Source organism: Plectrocnemia conspersa, unplaced genomic scaffold (assembly GCF_051122295.1).
Source record: "Plectrocnemia conspersa isolate PC_06_02 unplaced genomic scaffold, ASM5112229v1 ptg000008l, whole genome shotgun sequence".
Lineage (NCBI taxonomy): Eukaryota > Metazoa > Arthropoda > Insecta > Trichoptera > Polycentropodidae > Plectrocnemia > Plectrocnemia conspersa.
The window spans coordinates 11,892,540-11,914,816 of NW_028277172.1; the positions used below are offsets into that span (position 1 = coordinate 11,892,540).

Sequence of the window (22,277 nt, forward strand, 5' to 3'; positions counted from 1 at the left end):
GCTTCTTGCCCAAGAAACTTCTCCTTTGCGAAGAGTGATGCAGATCGGTTTTGGAAGTGAGAAATACCAATATTGGTGCGGAATATTGTATGTTCATTCAACAAAACAAACAATGCGAATATTAGTTTGCTCTTTCAAGAAAACTAACAAACTTCCTACGTGAGGTTTTAAAAAATTAATTTAACATTTTTATGCCGCAGAAATTAATATAACTCCACTCTAATTTATTGTATCATTATTTATTTGACCATTTGCACATTTTTTTCTAGACTTGTGAATATACTAGATAAACTGAACGGAAGATAAAAAATAACCATATAAATTTACTTTCTTCTTGTTTAATAGTTATGAATTAAGACATTTTACAGTTTAATAAATCAAATACCATACGATTGTAAAAATCAATGTAAAATTATAAAGAGTTAACGTAACTAATATTAATTTAAATAAATACAAGAAGGCGCCGCTTTAATGGTTAAAGTCAACACAAAATATACAATTTTCTGTGAGACAGCCCAATAATAATATATTATAAAAACATTTGAATAATACAAAAACACCATTTTATAGATGACTGTCAGTCAAAAATAAAAATGCCCAGAAATGTGTTTATCTTCTACGTTTCTTTCTAGATAATTCAGATAAATAAATAGTCGCTGTGTAAACTACGCCAACCGCAACGGAAAGGTTAACATCGTTTTGCAATTTGTTATTGTCAACGCATCTCTCGGATGGATATATTTTTCCGGCTCGGTTAGTTTTAACGCCGAGAAAACAACATCGCCAGATTGATGATTCAAATATTTTAAGATCGCATCTGACGAATGAACGGAGAGAGGACTAGAATTTATCCTCCACCCTACTAATTTTCCAATGCGAGGTATCTTCTAAAATAAATTACTCTCACTCATTCTTATCGGATCGTTCACGTTGAAACGTAACTAATTATAGGCGCAATTTGTCATTAATCACTCAAAACTAGCGTGTCGGACCTAAGAGTAATGATTTTCATTTGCGTCTGAGAACATGAAAAAAAAATTTACAGCCCCGATGCGAACTATATGTAATATATAATTCGCTCTTATCAAATAACCCTTCAGCTTGATTTATAAATCTACGTACGCGATCTTACGATGATAGTATTATATTTATGTGCAACTGAAAACATAGTGTTCTTATGCAATGAAACAAGATTTTCTCCATTTATTTTTGATACATTGCCTCGAGCAGTGGGTCACGTTGTACACGTTTGACATTGACTGTGTTTTTTACTGGTTACTTGTGAGTCGACGGATGTTCGGTGAACAAATTAACACAGTCTGGTAAGCATATATCTATTCATCCCTCGGTATATAAGTATTTGATTTGTTTCACAACTTCTAAATGAGTGGTGTGAGTGACACATTTAGCACGAAAAGGTACGCTTGTTGCTCCAGCGAATATTTGACCCGACTATTGTTTGCTCCGAATATAACTTTTAAACACTCACAGTAAAGTTTTTTAAATACTCCGCAAAACGGAGGAGTAAGCGTGTGCTCAAAAGTTACTTTCATGTTTTAATTGGCTAACATTTTCTTTGAACTTTTGCTCTTTCAATAATATTCCCTTTGTCTTTCATATTGATTCTTCTTCCCCATGATTTCCCCCCCCCCCCCCAGGGAAAGTATACACAAATTCTAGACGAGGTGTAAGTTCTCAAGCCTTTCAACTTTAAATTGTTATATACGTATTGGTGAGGATTATTTTAAATTAGATTCAAGTAGTTTCTTGAAAAATTTCTAATAATGTGTAATAACAACTTGAAACCTTCCAAACTTCAAGAATTTACAATAAATTCTGAACCAAAGTAAGGCCTATTTCTTATTAACACTTTACCTACCGGTCACATCAATTGACGTCCTGAGCGTGTTGAACATTAAATACTGCGGACGCCAATTGGCGTCTTTTGCATATGGTTTTCACGTCAAATTAAAAAAATATGTTTAGTGTTTTATTTTAATTTTTAAGACATGATTAAATATATGAATGAATTTAAATTTTATTTTGAAAAAATATATATTTAGACATACGTATATAAAGGGAAATTAAAAAAAATAATAATTATATATATTTTGTATTTCTTCAATTTCAATCTTAATAACATGGTTAGAAAAATCAGACAGTATCAAAAGATACATCAATTTAAATAAAAAGCTGATATTTGCCCAGTAATTAGCGTAAGTCTCATAGTGAAACTGCCGGTCGGTAAAGTGTTAAGATATCTTGTAGAGTACCATGTATAACCCTAAAGAACAAAATTTCTCATGCAGTAAGGCGGAACACTATTAATCATTGGACTCCAGAAAATGTCGTCATACATCAGTTATATACAGTAGCATTCGAAAAAACGCATCATCCTTGAAATCATAATTTTTCGTATAAAATGTGTATTGCACTTTTCTATAGAAGCTAAATGTATTGCTCGTATTGCGAAACACTCATAATCCGAGGTTCTACTGTAGTTTAATTTTACTAATTATGCCATTCATAATGTTTTTATTTTTGTTCAGATGTGTCTCTAGATATACTTTGTTTTCTAACTTTTACGATTAGTCTGTCCTCCCATGCCAGTTATCAATTTTAAACTAAAACCTATGTGTTAGCTTGAAGAATTATCCTAAATAAACGATTATTATTGGGTGGCACACCTTGACAAATAAATTTCCTTGCATCCCAAAGGATGTGAGTAATATTCGTGGATGTCAATTTATCATTAGCTTTAATTGCAAACGTCGCAATAAATCTTGCCGGTGTCCCGTTTCAAAAAAAAAAGTTAATTAATTAGTATAAACGCTACACACATACGCGCGGGTGACTCTCTGTAGTGAAATAATTAAGTTAATTGCTTTTTTTCTGGCGTTCGCTCAGGAGAGAGCGCCTCGGGATGCTGTGCAGGCAATGAAAAGGTTAAACCCGGCGTGTGTATGTGCCCTCATTCAAAAACCTACTATCCACGTTACTTTATACGCTATCTTCTTGCACTTTTCCGCGCCGCCTCTCCTTTCTTTTCTCGCCTTTTTAATTTTTAATGTTCGAACCGGGAAGTGGATCTCGTTTTTGGATACTGCTGAAATCACTCTATTCCCCGTTCTCGCTTTGCTTTTTTTTATAAACCAGTGTTTACGCCGCGTTTTCCACGCCTGAAGCGCCGCTTTACATATTCATGATTGAGCGTAATAATAAACAATTTCATATAGAAACATGCGCGGGCTAACCTAATATTTTACGTATGATTTATTTTTAAAACGGGTATCGAAAAACACGGGCGCTGAAAAATTTAGATCGTTTTAATTCAATAAGAATGACAGCTTTGCTTACTTTGCTTCATCTGAATAATGGTCACTATATTTCGGAAAAATCAAAGCTGTAGCTGAAAAGTATCAACTCAATGTTATTGCTTAATTCAATAACCATTTTTCATTAAATATAATATACCATTTATTTAAAACCTGAAACATTTATATTTTCGAAACGAAAAGAGCACTATGGCAACAGATGGAAAAAGAAGGGACCTCAACTTTGTATTAAATTTATAGCTGGGGTATGAATCTCGCTTTTTCATAAAAATAAATATGATATATATAAAATAAATAAAATATATACGATTATGTGCTTTGTTGATAATATATGTAAATATATGTATATATAAATTTTGTTAAAAAATAGATATTTACAAAATGCCAAAAGTCACTTAAACGTTTAAAATTTATATACCTTTTTGTATTTTTATTATTTATTTATGTACATTTTACATGTTGTTCTACATAACATGGAGATTGTTTTACCCATACATATTATACATGAAACTATGCAAATAATAATCACGTTAGAAAAAATAACTGCACTCGAGCCGCCACTAATATATCGAGAACACACATATTTACTTAATAAAATCAGCCTTTATTAGATTTTGGGCACGGTCACCCGCCGTTTTATGGCATAGTATTGATTAGAAATATCATTACAAAATAAAATTACAATTTCGGGTTTCGCTCCTATGTCAAAGCTTGAGGCAATTTATCTTCCCCATTGTGTTCGACCAAAGGGATGCTGGAAGAACAATTCGGCGCAATAATGGTGTTTTTAAACGTTTGATTTACAGCGGAATTCAAATTCGGTTTTTGCGGTTCAAATAAGTATTATTACAAGCCATAATTTCCTAAAAACAATATTATATAATATTCACGTATAACATGCCACGTTTAGTATATAACATTTACGTTAAGCCATCAGCTCGTTTACGTTCTTAACGTAACACATCAAATCGTTATCAGATTCGTGCAAAATATCATTTATTATAATTAATTAAACCTTTAAAAAAAATATGGTTACGTCAGGTTTATTCCACTTAATTAATGAGTTTTTGTGTAGTAAATATATTATACTATACTACAATCATAGCAGTTTTGTAGAATGTTTTGATTAAGCAGTTAGTGATATCTACAAATATACTATATTTGATATTACTGCCGATAGCAATTAATCTTTGTTTGATCGGGGTTTTTTCTATGACTTATTTGTATTTCTTTATTTGTATAATAAATATGTGTTCACATTATGTATTATGTATAATACTTTCTTTCGTATTATGATTTTCCTTTATCTGCACATTGAAACAATACTTATGATAATGCAACATAAAATTTAACACAAAAGAAGCATTCATCTTTCAACTCAATTCATGTCGCATTGCTATTAAATTCGCTATTTAATCGTGTACATATGTGTTTAATCCCATGATAGCAAACCGTGTTAAATAACATATTTTTGTAATCGAATAAGGATATCAATCTTGAAGGTTAGTTTATACTTAGTTAATCCAAATGTATTCAAGGAATTAAAGATAACTAATGGCTAAAATAAACATGTTACAACTAACAAATTATAATATTCTATTAATTAAAAATGTAACGTAATTTATATTCCTAATATTTTTGATACAAAATCCTAAATATAATTCGTGAATAGTTTATATTACGAGAAAAGACAATTCAAAATATAAAATTTACACAATATTTTTTTTTTCTTTCTTTCAAATGTTGTTTTGAAACTCAACATTTCGCAATAATGCTTAGGAATTGCCTATTTTACACACTTCTCAACAATATTTATACTATTTTTGTAATCCCTTATAAATATAATAATAATCAATCATATTCTTTGTAAGCAATTAAAATTATAGAAAAAAATAGTATACTGAAACAATTTGCATCTGTGGCTTTTTTTACGACTACCTATTGATTGTCTATGAATACAATAGAAATCGTAAGCTTAAAATTGTTAGATTGATGACCAGTACTCTATAAGTTATATCTTGCGATATTAAATCAATAAAAAAAATCATTCAGCGAAATTTTAATTGCATATTTATGCAATTAGAATATATAACATAAGAAATAACGTGTCTTTGAAAAGCATATTGCCACTTGACTCATATTATATTGTTGTACTTAATATTGTTTGACATCCTATAAATATTTAAAAATATTGCGTTGACCTAGAAATTCGCAGCAGATGCTCAATGAAAAATCTTATAGTGCTCTATGATATAAGCTTAGAAGGTTAAGTAAATTTGTACTTCCATTATTCATGCTATAATATTTGTACTTTTAAATCGTGTATTAAAAAAAACACCATGGCATCATCCGCTCATATACGCGATGCTTACGTCAATAGAGATAATTTTATTTTATTTTCAATTAAGGTAGTTCTTATTTTATAAATTTATAATAAAAATATTTTAAAAGTATATTTGCGTATATAAATATTATTAATAAAATGTATAAATTTGATGCGCGGTGCTTCTAAATAACCGTAAAATTCGATTTCAATTTCTTGCAGATCAAATATATCCGGTGTTTCAGCTTCTGTTGTGCTTTTAAACAATCCGAATAACCTTTTCAAAACCATTGCCTGTTCTCCGTGATCGATTAGCTTCGATAATTGCTACTAACACATTCGCTCGCGGAAAATGCTGTTATGTCTCGGAAAACCTTATAACCGTGCCCCGGGAAAACCGCTCGGCATTTCCGCTCTGGCATTTTCCGGCGTGCATAACTTCAACCCGTTCGCTCCCCGCGGACTTGTCACGTTTATTTTATAGGGCGTGCTAGGCGTCAAATAAAATTCAACCCCCGTAAGGCGAAGCACTCGGCCCAAACGAAATCACGCTGATGACTTTGACGAGCCTTGTTACCTTTTATTTCATTTTCATCATATAACCAACGTTGTATTTTTACGCTCACAAAATACCACCATGAAAAGGTTAAGCGTTCGCTAACGTCCGATTACGTAATCGCCTCGAGAACGAATTCGATTTTTTTCATTATTTAAAACTCGCTCTATTCGTCGAAGGCCGTAGGTGTTTTTGCCGCGAGATAATGTCAACCCTTCAAACCCTTTTTTATAGCAATAATGCTAAAGTAATTTATTTTATTTTATCTTTCAGATTGAAGCTTTTGATAAACCAGCACAACTCTGCCGCCCGCCACACAAGATCACATTGAAAGGTATGTGAATTTGAAATGATATGCAATTACATTAATCGAGATAATAATACAACTATGCGCAATTATTACTAATTGGAGCGGTTACATATGCGTGTGACATCATCAGACTATAATATAGTATTAAACGCTTACTCGTATATTTATAGAAATAGAAGCATAATTATAAATCAGTGCAATGGTTAATTAGATATTAAGTGTAAATTAATAACTTTACTTTAAAGAGAGCCTATTATTTTACCTATCTGGAATATCTAAATAATAATGTAAGAACGGAGGATGCAAATTCTATTTGCAATTTCAATTTAAATTAGTAGATTTTCTAATGACAAATTATCATTGGCTGACACGTTTAACAAAAAATAGTAAACCAGCTGGGTGAAACCCTTTCAAATAAAAAAATACATGCAGAGATTTAAGTAAATCTAAAATTATGACGAAAATTAATGTTTTCAAAAAACTACTCATTTCTTATCATGCATTTCTACTAAAGAAAATGATATTCAAATAACATTTAAATTGAATTTAAAGCAGCTTTTCCTATGCCTCGAAGCGCATAAAAAATTAAACAAAAGTTATCATGTTTTTTCTTTACGTTAGAAATGTCAAATCTAAAATTAAACGAATAAATACAAATATACAACTGAAGATTAAATATAAAATAAAATTGTAAAACATAATATATTTGCATTACAGTTTATAGTGATTTCCAAAGTTTTGTCCAATTCTCGTATGATTAATCGTCTCTATTACTTTTTTTATTGTTGGTGTCTATGACTGAATAAAATCTGAGAAACCACAGATTAACGTATTTCAAAAGATCGAAAAGTGGCAAAGGTGGTTCGACGAGTTTGATGAACAAAAAATCCGAAACTGTAATAATCTTGAACGAAACTCTTATTGGGGTAATAATTAGATTCATTCGCGAAAACCAGCATTCACTTTTACTTGAAAAAATGGATATAGAATTGAAAGCATATATCAAACGCAATATTTTTGCAGGATGGCTTTTTGATAAAGTACTTTCGAAATCAACGAATCATTTATTTTTCATTTAGTGGTAGTCTGATTGACATATTCCTAAATTTCATCTCTCTATATGTCAACTGAACAGCAATAGCTCCAGCTCAATATTTTTAGTGAAGTACATCCTTTTTTAAATACAACGTGGAATAATATGTTTTTGAGTTAATAACGGGATCATTTTTTGGAAAATTTTCGTGGAATGAAATGTACAGCAGCTGCAGCACATTTATAATTAGTCGTTTGCCACCTCTTGAATTTAGCCAGAAAAATGCATGTCATTTAATAAAATACTATGAATTTTAATAAAATCAAAATATTAAAAAAACCATGACTGGCCAATAACTGTGTATATTAACAGTATGATTTAATTCTAAAACTACCCTAATTCTTATCTAAATGTTCTGTAATTCACAAAAGAATTTCACTCGTTCTTACTTGGCGACTGATATGTAGTATCGACTAGAAAACATTTGGTACATCTTCGCTTCGCCACTTTGTATTAATTGTTCAGTTCTATACGCTATTTTAGTTTTTGCTAAATTTCTGTTGACTTTACTTAGGTACTGCATCAAAAATGAATGTATGTCGAAACAACAAATTGCTTTAATAATTTTTCGACTTATGTCTGTTATATTTAATCCAATGATTTAATCATTTAATCTAATGGTTTATTATTTAATCTAATGATTTCGATAATTTGTCTCGTAATTAATAAAATACTATATGAAATTTGATCGTAGAAACATAATTAATTAAATTTAATTTGGAGAAAACAGCCGTGCTAGTATTTCACATGCGTATTGGTTTACAAGCTATTAAATTTACTTCGTGTGTAAACCGAGTGGTGCATTTCAGAATAATTATAGCATATATTTTTGATAATGGTAAAAGCTGAGCGTTATTTGTACTTTTTATAATAATCCTCGAAAAGAAAGGGTATAATAATATTGCGCTAATTTAATGGTAGCTATTAACATTTTTTACACCCATTAATTTTCGCACTCATTTCGAGCTTTGTATACTTCTTTTTTGCTCGCTATTATTTGCCGCGTTCAAATTGATTTACCACAGTTATTATTCGTGCATAATTTGCTTACGTACTTAATTCGCATCCAGACTCTTGCGTGTCGATTGCTCTTTGCCAGGTTGTAAAATGATTATATAAATCGTGGCGCTAATCGCCGCTGGCCCAGTTCTGAAAACCCCTCCAATTCCATCCCTTTCGGATTAAAAGTTTCTCGATCGGTGGCGCTTCATTTGAATTTTTATTGACTTTGAGAGAACGCGGCCCTCCCCAACTGCACAATGTCCTGCGCTGTCGAGACTCCCCTGTTATTTTGCCCGGAGGGTGTCTTATAATCTTCTTTCGCCCTTCGTTTTTTCAACGTCGCCATTCTCATCCAGCTACCGGCCACCCCTGTGGCGTTGCGCACAAGCTCGATACGACCTACGTCTAGGGTGTTTGATGTTATATGTAGGGTGAGTAAAATTTGATTTTACCTATTTTGTGTTGTGACAATCTATAGTTGATTCATCTCACCCTTTTAAATATCATATGAGAGATTTAGGGAATATTGTTTTAGAAATTGTGACATTGAATATTTTCTTGCATCCTAAATGTATTATTTAGTTACAACAACTGACATGACTTAATCTTTCTTAATAATAGTATATTTTTTTAGATAATAAAAAATAATTATAATAAGTTTCTTAATTATTGTTAAACATAATCTTTAGAATTATTTATTTTTCTGGTGGTAATGAAATATATTCGAAACAATATTAAATATTCTGTGGTTTTAATCTACACACAAACTTAACACAATAGCTGCTAATGACTATCACAAAAACAACATTGGACGCAATTAATTACTATTTTAATAATATTGGATAACTAACTTATTTCTCGAGAAATACATCAAGTGTAAAATTTCGTTTCTTAAGAAATCAAAAATACTAAATATAACCAGTTGACCAATGGCCAAAAAATTTCATCTCTTCGCTTTCTCTTTATATATAAAAATAAATTCTTTCTGTATGTTCGCGATTATTTCGGGAATGGATTGTCCTATTTCTTCGGAGCTTTCTCCAAGTATTCTATATTTCTGGAAAAGTTATATGACTACCAATATTACACAAGCAATTACCGCCTTACGTAAATGATTCGCTCATGTTGTTTAAGCGCTTTAAGACACGTCTAAGATGTATAATCATATGGTTATTATGATTGCTTCTTTACGAGCGACAAGCACAATGTGTTATTAAGTTAATTATGTATAAAATGGTAAAATGCACATTATCCTTAAGATGTAAAATAGACTAGAAAATAAAGACGGCAACTTTATAGAATATGGCCCCGGACGAAGCTGTATGACAGTCTGACTATAAATTGGTTTAATTAAATTCGAAAGTTGAACAATTCCAATTAACTTCCAAAGTATTTTCGTTAATTGTTTAAGTAATGCATGGAAATTGTGTTCTACTAGTTCTTAATATAAACTTCGAAGCCTCTAAATAGCTCAACGTGTGACTGACTGTGTCATCTTCGTGTAAATCTCGCGGTTTTATCGGTCTTGTTTTATAAACACGTATATAATTTTCTGCGAAACACTCGACGCATGCACGAAGCATACATACGTATTCTTTGTTGTTGTGCTGTATATTATGGTGTTCGATACTCGAGACTTCTCAAGGGGCATTCGCCGCACTGGGGGACTTTCGCCGCTGCCGAGTGCTTTTCACGTGTTGTTTATAAGTATGCACGTGTGCTTGAAGTAAATATAAAAATTATAAATCATGCTTAACCTCCGATCGTTTAGTCAAAGTGTATGCAATTTTTAGAAACTCGTGTAGCCCACCCAAGACACTGTAGAAAAACCGCTGTGACCGCGAGCTAACTAACTGCATCTGAAAATACTCATGACTAAGATTTTATTATCAAATTTTCCTTACGCAAATATTCTCTAAATGCAGTGTTTATATTGAGCTTAATTCTAAAAACATTGTTTATATTGAGCTTGGTTATAAATACAGTGTTTATATTGAGTTTATATCAACGTTAATGCACAGCTTATTTATTTTAATGCACAAATCATTCGTTTTAGTGCACACTTTAAATCAAATGCTGCTCAATCTAATATTTTTTATTTAACATAAATATAATTATTTAATGCTCATTTATTTTTATTGTAATGCACAAACAATTCGTTTTATGGAACAAAGTATTTATTTAAATCTCGTAAAATAATTCACTGTTCAATCGCATTCTATACAGTCTATCGATTATAACCAATCTTTTGAAAATTGTCGAAATGGATGCAATAAATCGGGTTAAGGGTAAATATATCTATCCTTGTTGATACTACCAATGTGCTTACGTAATGGGCGTAAAAATCACATGTGAGTACTTGTGACAACTCTTGTATGTTGCTTAGGGAAGGGGGTGTTTGTAGTGGTACACCTGCCAAAACACCACTATTAACCAAATAAATGCGTCTAATACGCATGAGATTGGCCAATCGACACAAAAGCTGGATTAGGTAGGATAAGTGACCCTCTTTTATGAGAGTAAAATAATTGTATACTGATCAGATGGAATGCATTACGTCCGTCATCAATGAAGTAAAAGATACAGCAGAAAATCCAGGCAACTGCAAATCCTGAGAGTGAATTTTTCTGGGGGTGCTTTTTATATTCCGGAATAGAAGGTATCCACTTCATCGAACAGTGAAGGCATTGATTATAAAATATTGTTTTCCTCCCTTTGGTCACTCAACTTTGGACTTAATCGTAATCCTGTAATAATAGTAGTGTTTTTTTTTTTTATTATTAATTTGTTCAACGCAGTAAAAATGTGACAAAAAATAATCTTTAATAAAACATTTCAGAATATAAGGAAAAATGTGGGAAAAAATTCTTGGTCTGGCCCTTAATACAAGTTTTAAATTGCACAACTCAACTTGCGAACAAAAAATTATATTAATGTTGTAATATGATGTGAAAATTTGTTAAACAATGTTATTAACATATTATAATAATCTCTCTTTTAATTATTTTAAATTATATAAACTTTTGCATACAAGGCACGATTCTATTTCAATAACAATGGACGGAAATTAAGCACCCAAATATTATTATATTAAATGTATAATAGCCTATCGTGTTTATTAATAGTGTTCGCTTAGGTTTAATTTAACCATAATTCTTGTTGATAAATTAAACGTCATTTTAATGGAGTCATAGGTGTATATGACACACGCCACTTTTACCACCCACTGTGCACGTATTTCATCAAGAGATATCTTAATTGTTTGTAAAACGACACTCTCTGAACTTTGGATCAAATTTATCAATAGTATCGTCACACTGTATATAGAGATTGCTTTTTCTTAACACAACTTCAAATAAATGTTGCATTCCTACTCTTAATATTCTAACATCAGTACTTTTTTCTAATGTGCTCACTCGTAAAAATTTTACATTCACTCAACGCGTTTTTTAGCACCATTATGATTATGATTAGCTTTCGCAAGTGTCTTAAGTCCCCCATTTGGCATATCGCTTATTATTGTACAAAAATAGATTTATTATATTAGCCTGCAATATCATTGAGTTAGCGGTTCTCTCTGTGCGCTCGCTTCCAGAATGCATTCCAGTGTCTATTTTTGGTGCCCGTCGTGTTGTTGACCCACGACCTGTGCAACCACCAAGTCGCCCAAGGAGTACTGCAGTACAATAATAATTAGCTTTTATCTTGAGACTGCTCCAGATAGCCCCGGCGCTCCATAACGATAACACCTATCGCGCCGTAAAAAGTACCGCTCCAAATAATTATTACTACCGAGGAGTCTCTTAATATCTTGTAAAATTGTCCCGGTGCCTCGAGAGTTTCCGGCTGACGACTCCCGAGAGGCTTGTACAATTAGCAAATAGCCTAATTATGCAGATTATTGGAGTATAAGGCGAGATTCGACCGACTTTTAAGCTTTGAATGCGTCGAAAGAATCGCGCTTCGGGCTACTTTTAAACGCCCCATCTTGGGGCAATTTATAAAATTAGGTAAGCTTCGTACAACTCCACTTTATCATTAGTCTTTTCCAAAATCAATGAAATCTGTAATTTAATACTTCATCATCCTACATAGAAGCTAGGTAAACAATTTTATGTGAATCGTTACTTTTAATGTGTCGATTTATTTTATTTTACATAACCAAGGGTCGTACCATATACATACATACATATGTTCATATGATCGTTATATTATATGTCAATATTTACTCGGTTGTCAACACTTAACACTCTAAACCCGTCTCGTGTCAGTTCGTTCAGTGCTTCGTTTATTTTATGCGATTGGATTTATGCAGATATTACTTAAAATTTATTTTTTATTTTTATGGCAATGTCAAAATGTATATATTCCTAATAAAACGGTTATTGGAAACTACGCGCGTTAGGTGCCGGAAAAAGTAGGCATAATATTTGTTTGACATTAGAATCAATAAACACGTTCCTATGATCACCCATTGTTTGAGGTCCCTTGAGACCATTGAAAAATAAATGAATAGATGTTTCAAAGCTATTTATCTAAATACATATATATCGTACCAAATCAACTTTGCGTATTTCTAGATTAAAATTAAAACGCGGTATTTTGAACCAAATAAAATATATTTTATTAGCTTAAATGGTATTTATCTAACAAAAAAATTAATTTGTTATACGGTTCGTATAAAACGTGGCACTTTTGTACGATATAAATTATTACAACCAATTAATGACTTCTGCGTAGTTTTTAGCATACTTAAATATAGTTCGATGTAAAATTAAATAATCGTTAAATAATAGTAATACAAAAAAATTCGGAAGCATGTGGGTATTTCTGTGCTTAAAATAAGTAGTGTTATATACCCTTAAGACAATCTGACTAATCTCGATGATTTGAGGTGGAACCATATCCTTTGTTATTGTACAGTGTCCATAGCCATATTTTCATGCATGATTTTCTGTCGTCATACATTATTCACTTATTCACACCGCAGGTAATAATTAAATTCTTTATCGTTTAATCTGTTAATTCGTGTAATACCCGCTTATACACCTTTCCTACTGCAGCGAGGTGGCGAGAGCTATCATTACATTAACTCTTACATCACATGCAAGAACTCAAATTGTTCTATGTGGACTAGCTTCCATCAAGGCTTTCAATTATTCTTTGTTCACAATCGTTCTATGTCTTAATCGATGCTCATTGTTGAGATTTATAATGCCGGCACGATTTTTTTCAATCCATATTCGAATTGCTATTTGACTGAACGTTGCATTTATATTTCTATAGGCTACTGCTACATTACGTCACAACTTAAATTCTTATAAACAAGTATACTATATTTACGTTAACACAGTCAGTTCGAAAGCTATCCATTTCATCAATATTCATAATTTAGAAAGAGATGACAAGTTTGGGTTCACGTTTTAAAAAATGTAGTAATGATTTTAATTTCTATAATTTTTTTTTAAATATTAACAGGAGTAATGATAAGTATATCGAACGTATATCCATATTGTACATAATAACCATATTGATTGCTCTCGAACTGACTGTGCTAACGTAAATAGGGTATAGTCTCAATTATGTTGTCACCATACGCTTAAAGACAAAATTGCAAGAATAATTCAGTATTAAAAAAAAGTTAATATTTTATCTATTCCAAATAGATTTATAGAATCACGCTCGATCTCTATTTGATTAAAATTTACGTTGATACAATCTACTGTAAGTCAATCTCATAAAAACAACTTTATGGACTTGTGTCTTTACTTTCAGAATACTCCCCCCTCCCTACCCTCTCATATATGAAAAATCTTGCATCTGCTTTTAACAAATCCACACTCGACATTTTCACTTATTTTATCGATGATAAGCTTCTTGTTGTATTGTCTGTTAAAAAGGACGTACGTTATTGACTCTGAACCGCAAAGTGTTAACGTCCGCTTTTATTGCAGATGAGGTTTTACGATTATAAATTCTGCGGTGAATCATATTGTTTACAATGAACTCCTTACTCATACACTATATATAGTTTATTTATGAATGCTATAAATCCTTATTAATAAATTTAAATATAGTATTATGTTAATTAAACATTAAAAATTGTTGACTACGCAACAATAATTGCCTAACAATATTTAACAAATTCCTCGAATGATGTCATTGAATGGTAATATGTTCCGATAAATGTAAATTGCTTCAAGGTGACTTAAAAATATTTAATTCTTTAGTGGCAAAATATTAATAAAGTTAAGGCAATTCGTCGCCATCCGTTATTAAACTCCCAAACCATTTCCACGTCACAGTTTTTTGTCTACTTTTCCCCGTAAATAATTACATTTTCGTTCACCCCATCCCTTGTTGTCTCCAAATGATGTATTTTTCCAAGCTGCTTTCTCGCTACTTTCATAACTTAAAAATAGAAAGCTAATTATTGTACATTTTTTGAAAGCCGTGCTAAACAAGTATTTGTAATACAATATATACTATATTATAGTTTTTATAGATATACAGAGCTTTTTCCGTACGCTCTGGGTGTCATAAAACAGTTTATTTTCTTTTGTGTCTGAGTGTGTTTCGTTTCAAATTTAGAAGTGTCGAACGTGAGTGATATATGAACGTATGTGCTAAGTAAGCCTAAAAGTATTTGGCTAATATATGATAAAAATGTATTTTCACTATTTTTTGCTTTATTTTATCACACAAATATTTTTTCCCTAAATAAAATTAAAGTTTTTTAGAATGGTAATAATTGAACTTCAAAATGTTTTTTTTTTATTATATATTATATAAATATATATACGTATGTCCATTCAAAATATAAAAATGATTTTTATCATATATTTTTAGTAGTCAGACTGTAATTATTATAATTATAATAATAATATCTTTCAGACATGATAGAAATTTATAATAATAAGATTCAAGTGGGATTCGAACCCTATCTTTTTAGAAGAAAAAATGTTTTGTAACCCTAAGGGGTGTGATTTCGCACCCAGTAAGACGCATGTGGAAACTGGTAATAATTTATTAGATTATATTACATATCTTGCGAGTTACTATGATGGGCGAGTATCATTTTCTCTGAGCAGTGGTGGAGAAGCTGGCGGAGGGCTGATGTTTCGTGAAAAATCCTCATGGGTCTTGTAGACATGGCAGCGACAGTGTATTGGAGGTCATTTCCTCTTGCTGCGATGATCGAGTTCGGGAGTCTCAGGCCGTATCTTCGGTTCTCTCCGGTGTGGGCGTCTGCTAAGCGGGCCGAATGTGCCACGTCTCCATTAGAGACCAACCTTTGTATCAAAGGTTACATGTATCAATGCAGCGATCATCCAGCCAATAGTTGCACTCGCTTCTTAGAACAACGAAATGTGTATACGCCTTTAGAGAGTATCATTTGCTTGATGGACATCTCCGAGGTCGAATTGTGAAACGGGAAAATTGTGGCCTTACGGTGTTTTTTTGTCTTCCGGTGATATATTTTTACCGTGACCGTTTCGTAACAAGGAAATATTGATTCAATGCACCGGAATCCTTGTATGTTATTTATGTGAAACCCTTTTTTCTATTCATAAGGAGGGCATTTGTGTGGTCCCATCTACTATTGTCTAGTTTATCTTTATTGATGAATAATTTTTGGTCACAGTCATTAACGCGAGTTTAAAGAATAAGATAGTAACAAAACAATGCTTTTTTAGAAGAAGAAAATTATGTACTGTGATATTTGTAATGTCAAATTACTATCATCACACAATTGCAATCAATCGTGATTTTGAATATATAATTTATTGGAAAACGATTAATTTCCTCGTTAATTATTAAAAATAAAATCGACAAAAACCTTACCATCGATTCGACTAATATCATCGGTAGTTTTACATATATATTAAATAAAAAGTCGACCAAACAATTTTTGCTCTCCACAGAAGCCAGAGACGAACATTTGCTCCTCATTTTTACTATATTTTTACTCCATTATTTAATAGGTAACTACGAAGAAAAAGAGTTGTCATAAACACTGTTTAGTTCAGCTCACAAAAGTCCTAATCCTTTTAAATGTACGTATAATTTAACTCGAATACCAAGGATAATGGACCGAATACTTTTGGACTCGCCCGTATGCGTGTATTATGTACATATGTATCTACGCACACAGCTCCAACGTTCGCTTGATTTGCTGCTTCGTTTGATACAAAACCTCCAGTTTTTTGTGCCCTTAGCCAATACGCTTCCTGAAGTTGCGTGCGCCGAAACTTCCGAATAACGCCAGATTCCCAAAAAGTCGCACGATCACGCTATCTGCTCGTTTGTCGTTTCGTGAAAAGTTTCTTTTTTCCTCACCACCACTACCACAATCACCGTATGTGTTCTTCAATCGCGTTGCATTTGCATTTTTCCCGTTCGTCCGTCATTATTGTTCTGCTTATACAGCGAGCAATAAATATTCATTTCGTATTGAATGTACTCATTGGCATACGATCGTAATTTGATCTTATGATTGACTCCTATATACGGCAAGTTTCCATTAACACCGATATGGAATGTTTGCGTGCATGTTATGTGGACATACATATACATACATTGGGTTTGTTTTTTATTATATTTTGATAAAGAACACATTATAACTTTTTTTATGTTTTTATAAAGTACACATGCGAATAGTTTGAAAGCGAACGTGATTTTTAGTGAATCTACGTTGAAGGGTGGTTTTTCTCACGAGTGGATTCTCAGATAGCGTGTGCTTGAAAACCCAAGATTTTGATAATGGAAGGACGCTTAATGAGACACTTGTTCAGCTGAAACTGTAGAACAGAAAGTTAAAGAAAGTCGGACTCTTTTTTCTGAAAGCCAAGGAAAAAATATGTATTTTTTTATAATGAGACATTTAATCCGACGAATTTATCTTTGAGATAAATTTAAACTAAATTTTGTCTGTATAATTTAATATATGGCTAAGCTTAAAAAAAATTAAATGATTATTTTGTGACACATAATGTTACATGATATGTGGTAGGAATCATGTTCATGTGAAAGTGTCGCATGAATAATGTCAGCTAAACCTCAGTGTTGGAATCCACTTAACAAATAATATTTATCCATGCGACCACCCGATACCAATGTAAAGGCTCCTTGTTATACTTTTGTGCTTATTTGAAAAGGCGGATCTTTTACAGCTTCACTAAGTGTATGCTATACTTTTACTTTTAGAATACCAAATAAACGTGATATTTTTGCTTATATTTTCTAATCATTAATTAAACTTTAGTTTAAATACTAATAGATTGTATTGACAAATTAAAATTCGTTCTTCACACTGATATTTATTTAGGGATTCTGGTTTCTTGAATTTTTCATTTCTCAAGATTTGAGAATTCTCATTTTTTTTCTTAGTAAATAAAAATAGTATTTAATTATAATAATACAGTAAAATATTGTAGATATCTTTATGTTTTTGATGAACAAACTTCAATAGTATGGATGCGAATAAACGAAGGACCAGAACGAACCGATCTACTTAGACTACAGAGAGTCGAGCTACGAAGATATTTCGAGCTCCAATTTTATGGCGTAACCCTTTAGAAAGCCCCTGTACTTTTTTGCAATCTTCCGATTCGCACGTGGAATGGTTAATTATCATCCGGCTATTAATGTAGTATAAGTCCATCCAAGAAGTCAACGTTTATTATCATTGTGTTGGAAATAAGGTGCGTGTACGCATGCATGCACACACTACAGTTTTCCGCGAATTTGTTTACACCGATATGAGAACGTTACCAATACTAAATCAATACTGGCTTAAGGGTAGGGTGACCATACGTTGAAAATTTAATTAAAAATTATAATGTGTTGTACTATTTTCTAATCAAAACAATTCCTGTAATATTATATTGAATATTTTATTAATCAGCTATTCAACCTGGAGAGTGATTCCAAAACTGCTATCATTTTTTTGAGTTAAATATGTATATAAATAAACAAAATAAGTAAGAAAGTGATATTTTACATTTTCCTCAACAATTTAAATTAAAAAAGGAAAAACTAATTAAACGTGTAATTTCACATGGCCACTCTATTATATTTCTCACCAATACTGTGTCGATGAACGTCCACATCTTGGATCGAATGTACTTATATTATCATAGCAAAGATAAGTCCGACTAGAGTAGTTGGGAACGTCGTATTCTATGTTTTATTATTAAAGTACTACTATTTCTACTAAAAACTTCCAAAAAAGTATGCATATTCAAACATCTTGCACGGACCCACCCTTTCTAATGCAACGATATAAAAAGTCTAGTGGATGTAAATTTTTAACAAAAAAAGGCACGATGAAATTTTTGCTAAATCAAGAAACTTTTCAAGTAATACGAATTTTCGATTTGAAATTTTTCTCGAGAAGACTATATACTAAACGCCAGTCAATCGTTCCAATCAAGAGAAAATGAATTAACATTACATATTTTCGAATCCAATATTTGTAAATGGTTGAACTCATTGAAACCACCGTACTCCAGTTATTGTTCATTTATTCTTGGAAACATGGTCTATTGTCAAATCTCTCTCATCAAAATTGACCCACAAAACTCAAAGACGCAAACGTCTATCATTCTATAAACGTCGTTTCCTCGAAGTCCAATTTCTACGGTGCCTGACCGCGCGCCATCCGAGAATAAAACACACCGGTGTGTCCGCGCAGTGAGTGCTATTTTCGCCAATTCCAGCTGCACACTCTCGGAACGAATTGCGGGGCAAACGCCCGCCGTTGGAATTATAGTGACCATTGTGCATGTGCATCGGCCGGAATCGGCTTAATGACACATGACCGAACGCACTTTTGTCCTTTATCTAACGGCCAACCGCGAAATCGAAACGGGACGCCGGATAATCGATTGACCGGCAGTTTTATGAATCGGCATACCATCGAGAGATGCTTCAAATTTCATCGCGAAAGATTGCAGTGAATGCAATTGCAGTCGCATCGGACACGACCGTAGAGAATGCGAGTTCTTAATGACATTCCGAATATGATGAATGTTTTGTTCAAAAATAAATAAATAAAAACGAGAAACCGCCACGTATTCGTAATCCATTGAATAATATATTTAGGACTGTATAAGTTAAAAAGAAATGAATAATTCGCGATATTGCCAGTTAGGTTTAAATGAATTTAATATTTATTTTATTATTTTATTAATTTATTTAGCTTAATAGCTAATCTTTACATCTAACAAATTTAGTAAACATATATAAAAATATATAAAAAATACATAACAGAAAGAAAAAATAAAAATATACAATAATAAAGACTTAATATTATAATTTATTTCTATATGTACGAAGGTGTTTTTTTATTCCATTTATGAAACCCGTTATATTTTTGCTGTTTCGGATTTCTCTTGGAAGACTATTATATAAATCAAAACCTCCGTACATAATTCCCCTAGCCGTACTTGTTTTCTTATACTTAATTATCTTTAAATTTTCTCTATTTCTAGTATTATATTTATGTACATATTTATTTCTTATTAAGATTACTCTCATTGCCCTATTTTGTAATTTTTGCAACATTTGTTTGTCTAATTTATTTAACATATTTAATAGTGTTGCACAATAATTAAAATGGGGCAATATTATACTATTGTAATTTTTTTTTTTTGTATTTATACTTAATATATTTCTTAATCTAGATAATAAACCTATTTTTCTACTAATTTTTTTTAATATGTAATTACAATGTTCTTTAAAATTTAATTTTGTATCAACAATTACTCCTAAATATTTTATATTATCCACTATTTCTATACTAGAGTTATTTATTACTATTTTGGTACTATTATCTAACACATTTTTATAATTAATAAACATACATTTAGTTTTATTCTCATTTAATTTAAGTACATTATTCTTTAACCATATTTCTAATATACTTAATTCATTATTTAAATTATTTACAATTTCTTTAATGTTATCACCTATGCAATACATTAATGTGTCATCCGCAAATAGATGAATTTTACATTTTTTCACGTTATTAACTATATCATTAATATACAAAACAAATAACAATGGTCCCAATTTAGACCCTTGTGGTACTCCATAAGACACTAATTTCTCTTCAGAATATACATTATTTATTTTAACTTTTTGTTTTCTTTTATATAAGTAATTATTAAACCATCTTAAAACTATATCACTTATACCTATACTCTCCAATTTCTTTAACATTATTTTTCTGTCTATTGTTTCGAAGGCTCTCTTGAAATCCAAGAAAACTGCTCCAATGATTTTGTTTGTATCCTTAGCCAACAGCCAATCATTTATCACTACTTGTAATGCAGTTTCAGTGGAATGCTTTTCTCTGAATCCCGATTGTTGTTCACATATTATGTTTTGAGAAGTAATAAATTCCTTTAATTGTTTGATTACTACTTCTTCTATTATTTTTTCTATACACGGTAGCATGTTGATTGGTCTCATTTCTTCAACTTTTTTACTATTTTTTATTTTAGGTATAGGTACAATAGTAGCAATCTTTAAATTTTCAGGCATTTCTCCTAAGGAGAGTGCTTTATTTATTAAATAATTTAATTTAGTTCCTATTATTTCCCATGTTTCTTTAATTATATTTATATCTAGTTCATCAGTACTAGTTCCTTTTTTAAATTTACATATTATGTTATGAATTTCATCTAATGATACTGATTTAAATTTACTAAATTTTACAATTATTGCTTTATTATTATATTGTACTAAATTACTAATCCTTGGTATTGAATTCACAATTTCTTCTATGCTCTCAATGTAATATGTATATATATGTACAATAAATTTTATATTCCAGATATATCACAGGGGTAGCCAAACTTTTAGATTCCGCTGGCTACTGAAATTAATAAACTGTAAATTTTTAATCAACCTGGACTAATTTTTAGGATTGTTTAATTTGTTGTAAATGTTATTAAACATACCAATAACATGTACTACACAGTATTTTGAATTTTTTATTTTTCGTAAATAAAATGTCCCCACATTAAATTTGACCAAAAACTATTTGGAACTATTTTATGCTTTTTGGGTAGAAAAGAGCTTCTTGATTTTTTTTGCTGAATGCCTAAATATTTGTTTTTTTAGTGCACAAATATATTTAGAGGTAAAAGCACAAAAAATACGCCATCGCTGTTCTAGCCGCTGGTAGGGATTTTACAGAATCCGATAAATCCAGAAATACCTATATTTTTGTTTCACGGCTAAAAACTAGAGAGCTTACCTTATAAGTATTAGATAGTGATTAATACTCGGATACTCGCAATTGGTGGATACATTAATCTTAACATATTGAATACCGTGTTCATAAATAGCTGCGTTTCGTCATTTATATTTCATATACAAAAATAAATCTGCCTCACTAATATCACACTCAATAAAATAGTTTTAAAAATGGATATCATCTTTTCCATATTCTGAGTATCTATGTAATAAACATATTTTGACTTCCTTTTTTATTACTTACATCCCGTCACCATAGATCGCCCTTCCTACGCACATTCATCAATCCTTAGAGGTCTTGAAGCTAATATTTTGCCATTAAAACGTCCCGGCGACAAAATATATTTTTTATTTTGCTGTTACAATTTGGCGTTAACTGATTTTAATATTGA

At 31.3% G+C, this 22,277-nt stretch overlaps 2 protein-coding genes across 8 annotated transcripts in view; both read left to right on the forward strand.

The window, feature by feature from the left end:
* The window catches only part of Adss (adenylosuccinate synthetase), a 397,806-nt gene that overhangs the window by 286,901 nt on the left and 88,628 nt on the right, over nt 1-22,277 (forward strand). The window lies entirely within an intron of this gene.
* Dg (Dystroglycan) overlaps nt 1-22,277 on the forward strand; it is a 122,171-nt gene that overhangs the window by 58,341 nt on the left and 41,553 nt on the right. For 5 of the 7 annotated variants that reach the window (XM_088191017.1, XM_088191020.1, XM_088191021.1 and 2 more), the window contains exon 2: nt 6,488-6,548. The gene's annotated coding sequence lies outside the window, so the exon portion shown is untranslated. Of the gene's footprint in view, nt 1-6,487; nt 6,549-12,337; nt 12,630-22,277 lie in introns of those variants that run through there. The other 2 variants (XM_088191018.1, XM_088191023.1) reach the window with 1 other exon arrangement.